The following is a 16,815-nucleotide window of genomic DNA, read 5'->3' on the forward strand; positions in this document are numbered from 1 at the left end:
GACATCAACAACTAGCAAGAAAAGGGCAGCAAGTGAACCAGCTGGACCTCCTCCAAAAGTTCCAAAGTCATTGAGCAAACAACTGGAGGAAGCGAAAAGAGCAGAAATCTTAAGGGTCCAGCATACACTGGAAATGGAAAGAAGGAGACAAGAAGACAGAGAAAGGAGAAGAAAAAGACAAGAACAACAAACGGCCAAAGAGAAGAGAGATGAGCAATTTATGAAAAACTTTAAGTCAGGGTTCAAAGAAGACTCAACTGAGTACCTCAATGGAATCATAGTAAGTCTTCTTGCTAAAACTGACTTATCTCTTCATAGCGGCCTTAATCCTCTGGAATGCATCGAATGGTAGAGAGATGGGGTGATTGAAGGCAGCTTCATAGGTGAAGCTTTTATCAATTACCTTCACCTGGACATATCAGATAAATATCTAGAGCAGGTGAACTCCAAGGACCCCATCAAGACACGAGCAGCCATAAACGAGAAGAGGAAAGCAGACAAGCAGTAAGCTCTCGATGTCTACATGCATTCGAAATTCATGTTGTTCTTTATCTTCTTTCTTTTCTGCTATTTCATGTAAAACATTCCCTTATATTAATGTACATATCTTTTGCTGGGGGTGTTGCGTGAGTTCTTATTTCATGTTTTAGCAGATTAGCTCACTTGTCAAACTTACCGTATGCGCTGAAAATAAAATCAATGATCTTTTCTTGCTAATCAGGCATACAAGTATAAGTGTTGGCATCATCAAAAAGGGGGAAATTGTTAGGAACATAATGTATTAGGTTTTGATGATACCAAAATGTATTTTAGAATCCCCTAAGTCTCGAAAGATAGGAATCAATGTAAGTTCGACAAGTAAACTAAGAGCGAAAATACAACCGGGTAACTTGAGCTCAACTCGGAAAATATTTAAGCTTAAGGTAAACTTGTGTGAACATCTTAGAAAATCTCGTGTTGTAATCTTATAGATAGATCAGAAGAAGGCACGGGACAACACTGGAGGAATAAGGGTCTGCGAGACATCAACTAAGTCGCGAGACATAAGCACAGTTCGAGAGGTAGGACCTCTCGATACAACAACCCAGTTCGAGACATAAGCAGAGTTCGAGAGATAGATCTCTCGATACATGGGGATCAAGACATCAAACAATCGAGACATCAATTTTGGTCTCGATAAACTGACATTTCTCCAAAAGGCTGAATGACGGTCAGGAAGCATGAATAAAGTTTGGAGAAGAAGAATATCATGGAGATAAAATATTAAGGAGGTGCCAGAAGTGGATGCCACATCAGAATTCCACAACAAACGGATAGAAGGTGCACTAATCCAAAGTCAGTCTTATTCCCTAGAACGAGGATCAATGGGAATTTAAAAAGAGTAACTTTTACCAAAAGTAGCAAGTGGAGCATGGACTCAAGAAAGTGGATTATGGAATATCCACTACCAAACAAAAGGTTCAAGTTACAAGACCACCACTCCATGAAAAATGCTGAAAAGATGCAAGACCCATACACAGCATGGGAGACAAATTTCAAACGGAATAATTTTCCCTCCAACGGAATTATTCCTTAACTCTCATATAAAAAAGGACGTGAAGACACAAGTTAAAGGAAGGGGAAGTTTTCGTCAGAGGAACTGAGTTCATTATGAAAATCTTAAGAGGTGTCTATTTCAAACGTTCAAGTGCCTGTGCTCAATCCGGAATATCATCCTGATATTCAAAATAGCGAGAGAACACATCTTAGTGTTTGAGAGAGTTACAAAGCTTAAACTGCTATACATCTAGAAGGTGACCGAAGCAGCTCTACATCGAAGTTGATTCAACGATAGCTTTTGGTCAGATTGGAGCTTGTTACACTCAACTGTGACAACCAAAGGTCCTTGCTTTGGATTAAGCAAGAAGAGGCGGAGTAACCTGGCAGCTGTCTAGTGAAGATCCTGAGGCTTGAGGCGGGCTTGGTGATCAAAGCTCAAGTGCTCGATAGGTGGAGTAACAAGAAGCGGGGCGAAAAACCTGAGGCTTGAGGCGGGCTTCGTGATCAAAGCTCAAGTGCTCGACATTGTATTAAAAAGGGAAGTTTTAGTTCAATCCTTCCAGGGAGTTTCTGGAAGAAGAGTGGACGTAGGCGGGTTGGCCGAACCACTTAAAAATCTCTCTCGCATCTACTTTCTGTCTTTATCTCTCGATCTAACTCTCGAATTGCACTGCATATAATCACACCTCTCGAACTAACTCAAACTCGTGCTAACTAAAAGGGGATAACTTTTCCGCTGCGCATAAAACTTTGTCTTCATCTTGTGAGGTATCGGACCTAAACATCCTAAGTCCAATACACACGAGAATTCGAAAAAGATTTGCAAAATCTTATACAAGTCTATTCACCCCCCCCCTCTAGACTTGTACCCCATCCCCTTGGGACCAACAGGTGCACATAGGTCGCAACCAGGTGCATGAATGTTAACAAAGTAAATTACTTGCACAAGTGCAAGTAAAATGTATTGCGGATGCAAGTAAAATGTATTACAGGTGCAAGTGAATTGTACAGTGAGTATCAATACTAAGTGCACCTAATGTTATAACTAGGTGCAACCTATGTTATAACTATGTGCAACCTATGTTATAATTAGGTGCACCTAGGTTGCACCCAGGTGCATGAATATTAACAAGGTAAATTACTTGCATTTGTAAGTGAAAGTATTTGCGAAAATAGGTGCATGAATATTAACAAGGTAAATTACTTGCATTTGTAAGTGAAAGTATTTGCGAAAATAGGTGCATGAATATTAATAAGGTAGATTACTTGCACTTGTAAGTGAAAATAGGTGCGAAAATAGGTGCACTTTTAAGTGAAACTAGGTGCAATTTTAAATAAAACTAGGTGCACTTTTAAGTGAAACTAGGTGCACCAAAGTTCCAGTTATTTACGAAAATGCCACCGCGTCATTTTTTTAAAATTGCATATGATTCGTTGATCTGGACACGTGGAAGGTTGTGGAGCGTTCTCATTTCTTACTTGGGCGACAATTCGCATGGGAGTGCAACCCTATATATATATATATATATATATATATATATATATATATATATATATATATATATATATTATTAATAAAATATTTTATTAGTATATTTGGCTACTGCCAGTGGGCAGTAACCATTTAATTTTTTAAAAAATATTTTCCGGTTTCGGAATCATAGGAACCTTAACCGGAGGTTCCGGTTAAGAACCGAAACCGTACGGGCGGTTCCGGTTCCGATTTGGTTTGAACAGTGCACGGTTCGAACCAAACCATAGTCATGGCTACTTTTACCGCTGCCCCCTTTATAGCTTCCTCTGTTTCATTTTGTTTCTTCTTCCTAATTCATTTTTGGAGAATTGTCAGCATGTATTTGGTTGAAGGATCTTACCTTTCTTGCTTTGCTGAAAATACTACCTCCATAGTCTAAAGTTTCTTCAATTTTGAATAAGCTGCCATATTAGTAAGTAAAAACTAATCCCCAATTTGCTTTTTGGACATAAACTTACTCCAATTCAAATGCCAGCAATAACAATTAAAAATAACAATGATAGTAGGAGGAGGCAGCATCCGCCTCTTTCCAAATCGAAAAGAGGCGACATCCGCTTCCTTTTGTTTTGGAAGTTAGCAGCGTTGCCTCCTTCCGTTATGGAAAGAGGCAGTATCCGCCTCCTTCCATTATAGAAGGAGGTAGCATCCGCCTCCTTCCAGATCGGAAGGAGGCGACGCCCACCTCCTTGTGTACTGAAATGTGGCAGCGTTGCCTCCTTCTGTTATGGAAGGAGGCAACATCCGCCTCCCTCCTGGAAGGAGGTGATGTCTACCTCGTTTCGTTCTGGAAGGTGGCAACATTGCCTAATGGAAGGAGGCTGGGGCAGTAACGTTTAACCTCCTTCCAGATCATAAGAGGGCTACAAATAGAGCTGTCGAAACGGGCCGGTGGGCCTCGCCCCGCCAAAGCCCGCTAAAGCCCGCCATATGGCGGGGGCGGGCTAAAAAACCCGCCAAAATACGGACCTATGGGAGGTCGGCCCACCCCGTCCCACTTTAAGCCCGCGGGCCTTGGCGGGGGCCCGTCAAATTTTAAAATTTTAAATTTAAATAAAAAAACTAATACGTGTATACTAAAATAATTTGAATATTTTAAACATATATTAATGCAGTTGTAAAGTTTTAAACACAATAATAACAAATAAATAATCAAATATATAATAATGTATTAATCTAGAAGTAAATAACAAATACTAAATTATTTTTAACTTCATATACATGTATATATATATATATATATATATATATATATATATTATAGTATACTGTAAACGTAAAAAAAAATATTTTAATAATTTTTTTATAATTGAATTTAGCTTATAGTATACTATATATATTACTGTTGCGTTTTATTTTAATAATTTTTTTATTATAGATTTGGCAGGCCCCCACCGGCCCGCAAAGCCCGCCCCGCCAAACCCGCGGGTTAAGCGAGGGCGGGCCAAAAAAGCCCACCAAAATATGGGTCCAAAATATTAAGGCCCGCCCCTCCCTTTTCGCAGGGCGGGACGGGCTAAGCCCATTTTGACAGCTCTAGCTGCAAACATCGCCGGCCGACTAAAAGTAAATATAAATTAAAACTATTTAAGCTATTTGTATGTTTGTATGTTAGTAGCAGAAGTCTTTTTAAACAACATGATGTTATTTAAAAATGGTCTTCAACATGCTGTTATTTAAAAATGGTCTTAAAGTGTGCGACCTTGAAGAATTTTTGTTAAAAATATTGAAATATAAAGGATCTTTTGTTACAAAAATGAAACAACAGAAAAGAAAAATAAATACAAAATTATATATACTTAACTTCACTCTGGGGATCTTATCCTAGTAATTTTGCAAGTTCATATACTCTCAGCCCAGAATTGAAATTCTCTTCTCTACTACCTTTCACTATCCTATCTTTTACCTGTTAAAAATAAAATTAAATTGTTGGAAAAAATAGCACAAAATGACATTTTTAGTAGCTATTTTGTGGTACAAATATATGTGGGGTCCACTTTCGATCTGGGTCAGGTCAAAGTGGATTCGGGCTCTTTGTAGTTAGACGAAGAGATTGATATATAGTACGCACAAAATGGATAATGGGTGAATGAGAAATTGGTTCTCTAAGTTGACCCATTTGAGTTGGAAAATGGTGGAAAAACTTTGAAGTAAGCTTTTGTCCCACATTAGTTTGGGAAGTGGGTTTGCACCACTATTTATACAAGAGCCTTTCTAAGGCTTAGTGAATTGTATAGCATAGAGGCTCTCTCTCGCGCACAGGGGGTGCAAATCAAATCCCAAAATGAGCCCGAAAAGGCTTGACTCGTGTGCGCCAGCACCTGCGGGCATGAATGTCGTCCGGAAAATTGGAAAATTGGCTAGCCTTGCGGGCTTAGTTGTGCCGAATTTTTCTTAACATTTTTCAGGTAAGATGAGGACTTGGTAACAAGAGGACTTGAGGACACACACTAAAAACAACGAACTGTTTTCTCTCTCGAAACTCTGCTTCTACTCCTTTCTCTAAACTGCGTTCATACTGTTGCTCTAGTTCGCTGGGTTCATCAGTTTGGGTGCTCAAACTGTGAATCGTAACACGTTTTATCCTGGGAAACCTAGGCTACAACACTCCTAGCACTTTTGGGAGGTAGCAAATAAGCTTTTAAGGAAAGAGTGCTTCGCTCGACCCGTGTTAATACTTTCCAGATTATCCTTTCGTTCTTATCATTGTTATTATCCCAGAAATATTATTTTCGTAGTAATATTTCCTAACAGTCTTAAAACCTTATTCCTTTCTGTTTTTGTCTCTAATTTCCTCGAAGAAATGGAGAACCCTGCTTTGCCAGTTCACAATGAGAACAAAAATGTTGTTGAGAACAACAATGGTGGGAATAGCAATAATGTTGCCCAATCCCAGACTCCACCAGTGAATGTTGGTTCACAAGACGGTGGGAGCATCGAGGGGTACATCCCCACGATGCAGGTACCTACGGTACCAAATGGATCGGCTATTAGTCACGGAGGATCGAGTGGCGTGATCACTACATGGTCCGAGGACTGTGGTAGTGTGACCAACTACTTCGATCATAATCGAGGGAAGGCCAAGCGAAAGCTTAGTCCTGAACAAGATTATGTGAAGAAGGCGAAGGGTCACTAAGAAGCTAACCGTCATCCTGGTGAAAAGGTTGAGGATAACTTCGCTAGGATTAATGGATACGGTGGATGGTTGGACGAGTGAGGTCACAACCAGATTCCATTAATACCCGATGTGATGTGATGAGACCACCCTGAGGGAGTGGACTGCTAATCAAATGGAACGAGGCACATGGTGTGAAGGACTACTACGAGATAGGAATTAGGAAGTTTATTTCCAATGTAATCTCCTATCTAGTTAAATTTATTTTAATAAATTTGTAGTAGTATCCTTGTAATGCATTTTTAATTTATTGATTAAAAATATGTATGTTCCATTGATATTATTGAATCACGAAATACATGCAATTATTTTATGAAATAATGTTTGATGTATGATTCAATATATATATATATATATATATATATATGCTTTGTGCATATGTAGCATTTTTTAGAAATGCTAAAATGGTTAATGACCTTAACGAAATGTAACAAGTATGTTACATGATTGAAATCACGTAAAGAACCTCGGTTCTAGATTTCAAAGGAAATCACTTTGTCAAAATTAGGATAGCAACATCCAATACAAATATACGAGATAACAAATCCACAACCAAGATACCAACTGAATCACAACTTCCACAGAATAATCACAAAGGAACCAACCAAACCGACATAACAAGGAATAATCGATACCAACTGAGGTATAACCTCAACCCAATAACCACAAAGACAAATCAACCATTATACCAAAGGTAGGCACCAAACCACCACCCCCAAATCACAATAATAACCATAAGACCAATCACCATATCCATAATACAACACGGAGGCAATAAGCCCAACTACGGAGGCATACAAGCCCGTCATTACAGAGGCACACAAGCCCATTATCATAGAGGTACCGAATTCCCAATCATAGAGGCACACGGGCCCAATTACGGAGACATACAATGCCCTAACAATACCAACCACCAAATAGTCCATAATTCCACTAACCAAATCCTAAGGTTACCAAAGATTCAACAAGATAAGAAATGCTCATAAGGACTCAAGATCTCCACATACCAACTCAGATTCACCCACAAGAATCACCCACCAACAGTGTACATCTCTCAATATGAACACAGTGCATACTCAGGATAATAATCAAGGAATAACCCAATGATACTAACTTAAGAGATCAAGATAAATGTCCAAAGATCATGAATAAATACTCAAGAATCAAGGTGAAATACTCAACAAGATGCTCAATACACATCCCAGAATAAAAAGGAATCAAACAGAGTTTCGAGACCTCAAAACAGACACTGGATCAAAATACCAATTGAACTAACGGAACACAGCGGCGGAACGACTTGGCCCGCTGGACTGCACAGCAAGAAAACATGGAAGAGGTTCACGGTACTCACCTCTCCGCCACACCTTTCCGCCCTTACACTTACGGAACACATTGGCGGGACACATTATACCGCCAATGTGCACCGTAAGTGCACTCCAACTCACAGATTCCAGAATCGGAACAAAACACACGATGAACCATTCCAGAATACAAATCATGCTCAGAATACACAGATTACACATCTCAGAAGCAAATAAATCACGGAATCCATAACAAGAATTACTCATACACACCTAGATACAAAGGATGATGAACACAAGTCCAACAATCCACAAATAAAGGTTCACAGACCATCAAACAAGGCTATAACCCCAAGAAATTCACAAGATTCCAACACCAAATCATATATATAGATCATGAGTGAAAATAGGTTTAGTGAGACATAGATGGTTACCTCTTGGAGCTCTTCTCAACCAAGCAATCCTCAATACACCTCACAAGGCACCACCTCCTTCTTGATCATCTTTTTCCCAAGAAAGATCCCCAAAAGAATATAATGAGAACTTATAAAAGACTATGAAAACATGATGAGAAATGATATCTTCCTAAGGAGAAATACTTACCCAAGTGCTATAGACCTTAAAAGAGCAATCTTGACTTGAAATCTTGAAGGATGAAGTGTAGTATATGCTTAGGGTTCTTAGAGGTGAAAGAGTAGGAAGAAATGTATTTTGCAGGAAAAGGAAAGAGCTAGGGGTTGGAAGTACAAGACTTTTTATATGAGTAGGGAAAATCATTACATACACAATATATGTATCATATTAGGGTATTAAAATAAGACATGGGCTTATTTATAAGAAATGGGTCATCCATACCCAATATCAATTTAATGAATATAAATATGGTCCTTCCAATGATTGGGCCATTACATAATTAATATACTTGTAAGGAATAGAAAGGGTCCAATTAAAGAACATCCCTTACAAAATTAATTCAAGGAAATTGGGCCTTGGATTAAATAAATAATTCCGGGTGGGAAATATATTTCTATAAAAAGGTCGGAGCCCAATTAAATTAAATTAATTACACGGTAGAATTAATTACCGGGTTTTAAGGCTTGAATTAAATACGGGGTATTACAATAGCAAATAAGGTTTTAAGGAAAGAGTGCTTCGCTCGACTCGTGTTAACCCTTTCCAGATTATCCTTTCGTTCTTATCATTGTTATTATCCCGGAAATATTATTTCCATAGTAATATTTCCTAACGATCTTAAAACCTTATTCCTTTCTGTTTTTGTCTCTAATTTCCTCGAAGAAATGGAGAACCCCGCTTTGCCAGTTCACAAGGATTTAATCTACAAAAGATTAATCCCACTGCTACTAGTAAGAAACTAGTATAAGGGATTTAAACTACGAAAGATTAAATCCCACCACGAACTTGGTACGAAACCAAGAACAAAATTTATATAATAGTATATAAACGAGAAAGGGTTTCTAACCTTAGGTTTAACCCAAATAAGAACAAGAAATGAAGAACCGGGAAGTACGAGTCGTGTGTACACACACTCTCTTTAAAATCGATTCGCCACCTCCCGATCGTGCTTGGAGCGTTGTGGTGTTAGTCTCCCAAGATAAAATGGACTACGGCCTTGGAGTTTGAGCACACAAACCCAACGCCCGGCGAACTAGAACACTTCGATGTTTTACGGAATTTGATGGCAAAATTTCTTCTTCTTAGCAAAAGGGATGTGTGAATAGAAAAAATCAAAAGAAAATGTTTTGAAAATTTTCAATCGAATTGTATCAAACATTCTGCCAGCAACATGGTATTTGTAGGGGAAAGGAGAGTTAGTAGCCTAATAATGGCACATTAACCAACATAAATTCAATTTAATAATTGGATAAAAACGTCTGAAACGGTCGTAATAATTATCGAAATAATATCAACGGTCACGAAATTAATACGCAACTAATTTTTACCGCACATAACGACCCGTGTTCAAAATATTTGAGTGACCGAGAAGTCCGAGATCCGCACCGCAACGGTGCAGCATTGATTCGGTGCTTAGCACCGAATCCTTAACCAAATGATGCCAAAATGAAAAAGCACCGAAGACTTAATTCAAAGCTTTCCCAAAGCTTAATTAATTAAGCTTTGCCTAAGCTTTAACAATTCGGTGGCCTGTGGACTCAAATCCATAAATAATTGCACCGAAGTGTGTATGCAAATTTCAATTCTCAGTTAAGCTTAATTTAAGCTTCATTTCATGCACACTTCGGGTACATGAATCAAAAGCTTACAAAAAAACAATGAATTGCTAATTTAATTAGCAACTAGCTTAAGATTTGACTTCTCTCATATAGGTTCACTTTGAGAATCAATTTCTCATTCACCTATTACCCATTTTGAGCGTACATTGTATCAATTTCTCTGTCTCACTAAGAAGAGTGCAAATCCACTTTGACCCGACCAAAATCGGAAGTTGATCTCACATACATTTCTACCACAAAATAACCACTCAAAAAAATGTCATTTTAGCTAAAAATTCAAACAATCCCCCACATGAATGAAAATTGATTTTCGGGACGAGGAAAAGCGACACGAACGTGGTCAACGGCCGATCCCTGCATAGCAAAGGTAGGTGTTACCCTTTGAACCTTGCCTTGTGGAGATATGTTTACTCTACTGGCTGTACGGTAGAACTTGATGTCTTTGAACCGACTGCCGTTTGTGTAGATGATGACATAACCCACACAGGAACCTCCCAACATATGTTCTGTTCTCATGGGTGTGCCCTTTTTGGTCATGGGTCACCTTCCTGGTTCTGCGAGAGTTTCTAAAGAATTGAGCCCAATCAATTCTCCTTTGAAGCGACCCCACTTCTCTCTCACATAGGTGATTCTTTCTCGAGTATCCCGCATACTCAAAGCATGACAATCGACATTCGAATCATTAAAGCATCAAATGTGCTAGCCTCGTACGGGAGCCATTGTTCTAACGAGGAATGGTAGGGAGTCCGAGACCACCCACAGTGACACGCTTCATTCCATAATTTAGTTGTCCTATTGAACCTAGGTGCCAGCTAGGTTGGGTGTCCACTATAGAACTTTTATTCCATGGGCTTCAAACCCATTCCTCGTGCCAACTTCTCAACAACATCTTTGCTCAACCCTTTGGTTAGCGGATCCGCTATATTGTCCTTTGACCTCACATAGTCAACAGAGACAACCCCCGTTGTGAGAAGTTGTTTAATGGTATTATGTCTACGACGTATATGTCTAGACTTACCATTGTACATATGACTCTGTACTCTCCCAATTGTAGCTTGATTATCACAATGCACACTAATTGGAGGTACAGGTCTATCCCAACAAGGGATATCATCCACAAAATGGCGTAGCCATGCAGCCTCTTCGCATCATTTGTCTAAGGCTATCAGCTCAGATTCCATAGTGGATCTAGCTATCACAGTTTGTTTAGAGGATTTCCAAGAAACGGCTACATCGGCCAACGTAAACACGTAGCCACTCATGGACATAGAGTCCTTCAAATCCGATATCTAGTTTGCGTCGCTATACCCTTCAAGTAGAGTAGGATATCTTGAATAGTGCAGTCCACAGTTACGAGTATACCTCAGGTATTTCATAACTCTCACTATTACCTTCTAGTGCACATCACTGGGGTTACTCGTATATCTACTGACTTTGCTAACCACAAAGGCAATATCCGGCCTGGTACAACTCATTAGATACATCAAACTTCCAATAATCCTAGCCTATTCTACTTGAGAGATACACTTTACGTGATTTTTGGACAGATGAACGTTTGTATCTAATGGCGTCCTAGCCACTTGATAATCATCCTTGTTAAACTTTGCAAGGATTTTATCAACATAATGAGATTGGCTTAACACGAGACCATCAGGTCTCCTCACGATTTTAATCCCGAGGATTAAATCTGCCAAACCCATATCCTTCATGTCAAATCTCGAATTTAACATGTCCTTGGTAGATTTTATCATACGATCGTTGCTACCCACGATGAGAATATCATCGACATATAAACAAAGCCTGACATAACCGTCTATCGTTTCCTTAACGTAGACACACTTGTCACTTTCTTTTATATTGAACCCGTTGGTTAACATCGCATGGTCAAATTTCTCGTGCTACTGCTTAGGCGCTTGTTTTAAACCATATAACGATTTAACCAACTTACACACTTTCTTCTCTTGGCCCGGAACCACAAAACCCTCAAGTTGTTCCATATAGATTTCTTCATCTAACTCGCCATTCAAGAAAGCTGTTTTCACATCCATTTGATGAACTTCCAAATTCCGCAGTGTGGCTATGGCAAGTAGCATCCTTATGGAATTTATTCTCGTCACGGGAGAATACGTATCGAAGTAATCAAGACCCTCACGTTGCATGTAACTCTTAATTACAAGCCTGGCCTTATACTTCTCAATGGAACCATCAGGTTTCAACTTCCGTCTAAAGACCCACTTGGATCCCAAGGGCTTATTACCCGGAGGAAGATCAACCAGTTCCCAAGTGTGATTCTATAGAATAGAATCCACTTCACTTTTTATAGCCTCTTTCCACATCGGTCCTTCCGTAGAAGTCACAGCTTCTACATAAGTTTGAAGCTCATTTTCCAACAAACATGTCAGAAAATCCGATTCATTTTCTAATAAACAAGTTAGATTATGTGTATCACACTCTAACATGTACGTCAAAAAATCTGGACCAAAGGATTTTTCAATCCTAACTCGCTTGCTACGTCTAGCTTCGAGCTCGGGTTCTTTTTCAGACCCTCCACTATCGTTATTAACAGCCTCGTCGAATATTAGTTTCGACGTACTAGGTCCCTCACTAGACCTGCACGGGAATACATCTTCAAAGAATGATACATTTCGCGATTCAATTATCGTGTTCTTTTGTACGTCCGGACTATGGGACTCGTGTACTAAGAACCGATACGCACTACTGTTATGTGCATAGCCAATAAAGATACAGTCCACTATTTTAGGACCTATCTTTATTTTCTTCGGTGTTGGCACCAAAACTTTGGCAAGACACCCCCACACTTTCAGGTACTGGTAGAAGGTTTCCTACTGTTCCACAGCTCATAAGGAGTCTTATCGAGCTTCTTGTGGGGAACTTTATTTAAAAGGTAATTCTTTGTCAAAACCGCCTCACCCCCACATACTTTGAGGTAGGCTCGAACTTATCAACATCGCATTCATCATCTCTTTCAATGTGCGATTTTTGTATTTGGCAACACCGTTCGATTGAGGTGAGTAAGGTGTCGTACGCTCGTGTATGATACCTACACTTGCACAGAAGTCACCAATAGGTGCTTCGTACTCACCACCTCGATCGCTTCTAACCTTCTTAATTCTCCGATTAAGTTGGTTTTCCACTTCATTCTTATAAAGAATGAATTTATCGACGGCTTTTTCTTTGCTTTTAAGCAAATACACATAGCAGTACCGAGTGTTATCATCGATACACATGATAAAGTATTTATTACCACCGCGTGATTGTATTGATCTAAAATCACATACATCGCTATGAACCAACTCAAGTGGTTCCGTATTCCTTTCAATCGATTTGAAAGAAGTTTTTGTTTGTTTTGCCTCAACACAAGTCTCGCATTTTTGCTTATCATTGATTTGAAATTTAGGAATATGGTCCAAGTTAATTAATCTACGAATAGACTTAAAATTAACGTGACTCAGTCTACCATGCCATAAACATGAAGACTCAAGTAAGTAGGCTGAATTAATAACATTATTAATTGCGGTTATTACATTGAGCTTAAAAAGCCCATCTCGTACATAACCTTTGCCTACATACATTCCTGATTTCGACAAAACAACGACTCAAATACTAACCGAAATCCATTGTTGTTCAACAATGAACCAGAAACTAAGTTCTTCCGTAGCTCTGGTACGTACAAAACGTTGTTCAGAGTCAGATCTTTCCCAGAAGTCATTATGAGAATAACTTTGCCCATGCCTTCAACAGCAGACTGAGCAGAGTTCCCCATCCATACCTTCCCACTATTAGTGGTCTCGAAGGTAGTAAACAACTCACGGTTGGAACACATGTGTCAAGTCGCACCCGTATCAATGAACCATTCCGTTTCGTTCGAACCAACCTGGTTTACCTCGGTCACCATTGCCGAGAGGATGATTTTGGACTTATTTTGATTGACTTGCACCATGTTAGAATCAGAATCACAATTCTTCTTCTTGTGTGCTTTACAATCAGTCCACATGTAGCCCATAATACCACAATAGAAGCATTTTCTGTGAAATTGCCTCTCGTAATTCCTGAAGTCCTTTCTGCCCAAAGGCAACAAATGGATATTAAGTTTCATTTAAAAGGCTTCACTTTCCAATAGCTCATAAGCTATTCTCGGTTTACAATATACGATGTACAACAAGTCACACAAATTGTTCAAAGCGTAGTTAGGCATAGAAAAACAAGATATTTCCAAACCCTCACTTTGCTAACAATTTAAGCGTTAGACTCATGTTCCTTACCACTAGGAACCATCTCGGTCATGAACCATGACATGCCGAGAACCATTAGGTTGTACATTATCACAGGCATCTTCATCGTAGGGTTATACCCTTTGATGCCACCACCGGTCTCCGAACCAAAGTTCACCGGGGTTACGGAATGTGCAACTACGTTGCCGTTCTGACCATCTGAATGTGCACCACATGTAACATTCAAGCTATCACTAACAACATTCAAGATAAAATCGGTTTTAAGATTGTTGGGCAATATTGGTGAAAAATCGATAAATAAATAAAATATATAAATAATATATACTTATTACAATATGGAATTTAATTACAAAAATCAAATCCAAACAGAATTAGTTCGAAACTAAAATAACGAACATGCATATACGAAATATATAACAGAAATAGGAATTTATTTGCCAAAATAATCACACCACAACTAGTACGAAACCAGTACAAGGATTTAATCTACGAAAGATTAATCCCACTGCTACTAGTAAGAAACTAGTATAAGGGATTTAAACTACGAAAGATTAAATCCCATCACGAACTTGGTACGAAACCAATAACAAAATTTATATAACAGTATATAAACGAGAAAGGGTTTCTAACCTGAGGTTTAACCCAAATAAGAACAAGAAATGAAGAACGGGGAAGTCTGAGTCGTGTGTACACACACTCTCCTTAAAATCGATTCGCCACCTCCCGATTGTGCTTGGAGCGTTGTGGCGTCAGTCTCCCAGGATAAAACGGACTACGGCCTTGGAGTTTGAGCACACAAACCTAATGCCCGGAATCTAGAACACAAGTAGAGCACTTCGATGTTTTACGGAATTTGACGGCATAATTTCTTCTTCTTAGCAAAAGGGATGTGTGAAGAGAGAAAATCAAAAGAAAATGTTTTGAAAATTTTCAATCAAATTGTATCAAACATTATGCCAACAACATGGTATTTGTAGGGGAAGGGAGAGTTAGTAGCCTAATAATGGCACATTAACCAACATAAATCCAATTTAATAATTGGATAAAAACGTTTGAAACAGTTGTAATAATTATCGAAATAATATCAACGGTCACGAAATTAATACGCAACTAATTTTTACCGCACATAACGACCCGTGTTCAAAATATTTGAGTGACCGAGAAGTCCGAGATCTGCACCGCAACGGTGCAGCATTGATTCGGTGCTTAGCACCGAATCCTTAACCAAATGATGCCAAAATGAAAAAGCACCGAAGACTTAATTCAAAGCTTTCCCAAAGCTTAATTAATTAAGCTTTGCCTAAGCTTTAACAATTCGGTGGCCTGTGGACTCAAATCCACAAATAATTGCACCGAAGTGCGCACGCAAATTCCAATTCTCACTTAAGCGTAATTTAAGCTTCATTTCATGCACACTTCGGGTACATGAATCAAAAGCTTACAAAAACAATGAATTGCTAATTTAATTAGCAACTAGCTTAAGATTTGACTTCTCTCAAATAGGTTCACTTTGAGAATCAATTTCTCATTCACCTATTACCCATTTTGAGCGTACATTGTATCAATTTCTTCGTCTCACTACGAAGAGTGCAAATCCACTCTAACCCGACCAAAATCAGAAGTGGATCTCACATACATTTGTACCACAAAATAACCACTCAAAAAATGTCATTTTAGCTAAAAATTCCAACAGATATATAGTGGATTCAAACAAATGAGAAACACCAAACAAAGAAACCACGAAGTCAAGCAAAACATTTGTAGAGAAATGGTCCAAACAACATTCATCCTACCTATAACATAATGAAGCCACAAATGTTATAATTAAAGTACTGCCAAAACAAATCACACAATTCTATGTATAAGACTTAATAAGAAGGCAAGTAGAAAAGGCAAAAGCGAAACAATAAAAATGAAAGCATAAAATGACAGCAACTTACCAGAGGAAAAAACGTGAAGAAACCGGAGAGAAATATAACTTATGTAGTATGTATAATAGTAAATAATATATAAGCAAATGTTAGAGATTATCCATGGGAGGAATTAACGTAGGGAAAAAGTCTTCAGAAGGACAATTGAAGTAAGGGGAAAAGTTAACAAATTGGATAAAATGACAGTTAAAAATAATAAAGAACAAAATTGATTCAACAGATTCCAAGGTAAATAAAATAAAATAAATAGTAAAGCCTGCAAAGGAATAGACATGAAATGATACAAAATTAGAACAAGTACAAAGAAAAGTGTGCAGCGCAGTAAGACACCATACAAACCTGGCCCACCTAAATAGTGTGAGTGTTGTCCTCTATATAGCTAGAATTTGAACGACGGCATGTGTAAGGGCAAAATAGACAAACAATTTTGCAAGGAACAACTATCAATACACAAAGTACAAAATATTTCGCCTAAAAAACATACATACATACATACATACATATATATATATATATATATATATATATATATATATATATATATATATATATATATGTATATATGCATGCACATATGTATATGTATGCATATACATATATATGCATACTTATACATATATATGCATACATATATACATATATGTGTACATATGTATACATACGTATATATACGTATGTATACATACTTATATATATGTATACATACGTGTATACACGTATGTATACATATATACACGTATGTATACATATGTATATATATAGAGTTAGGATCATATGAGATCACTTGTTTAGGTAAGATCGTGAGATCATATCTTGTGCATCCATTTAATAAT

The sequence above is a fragment of the Ipomoea triloba genome, chromosome 3, assembly GCF_003576645.1.
Source record: "Ipomoea triloba cultivar NCNSP0323 chromosome 3, ASM357664v1".
In the NCBI taxonomy this organism is placed as follows: domain Eukaryota; kingdom Viridiplantae; phylum Streptophyta; class Magnoliopsida; order Solanales; family Convolvulaceae; genus Ipomoea; species Ipomoea triloba.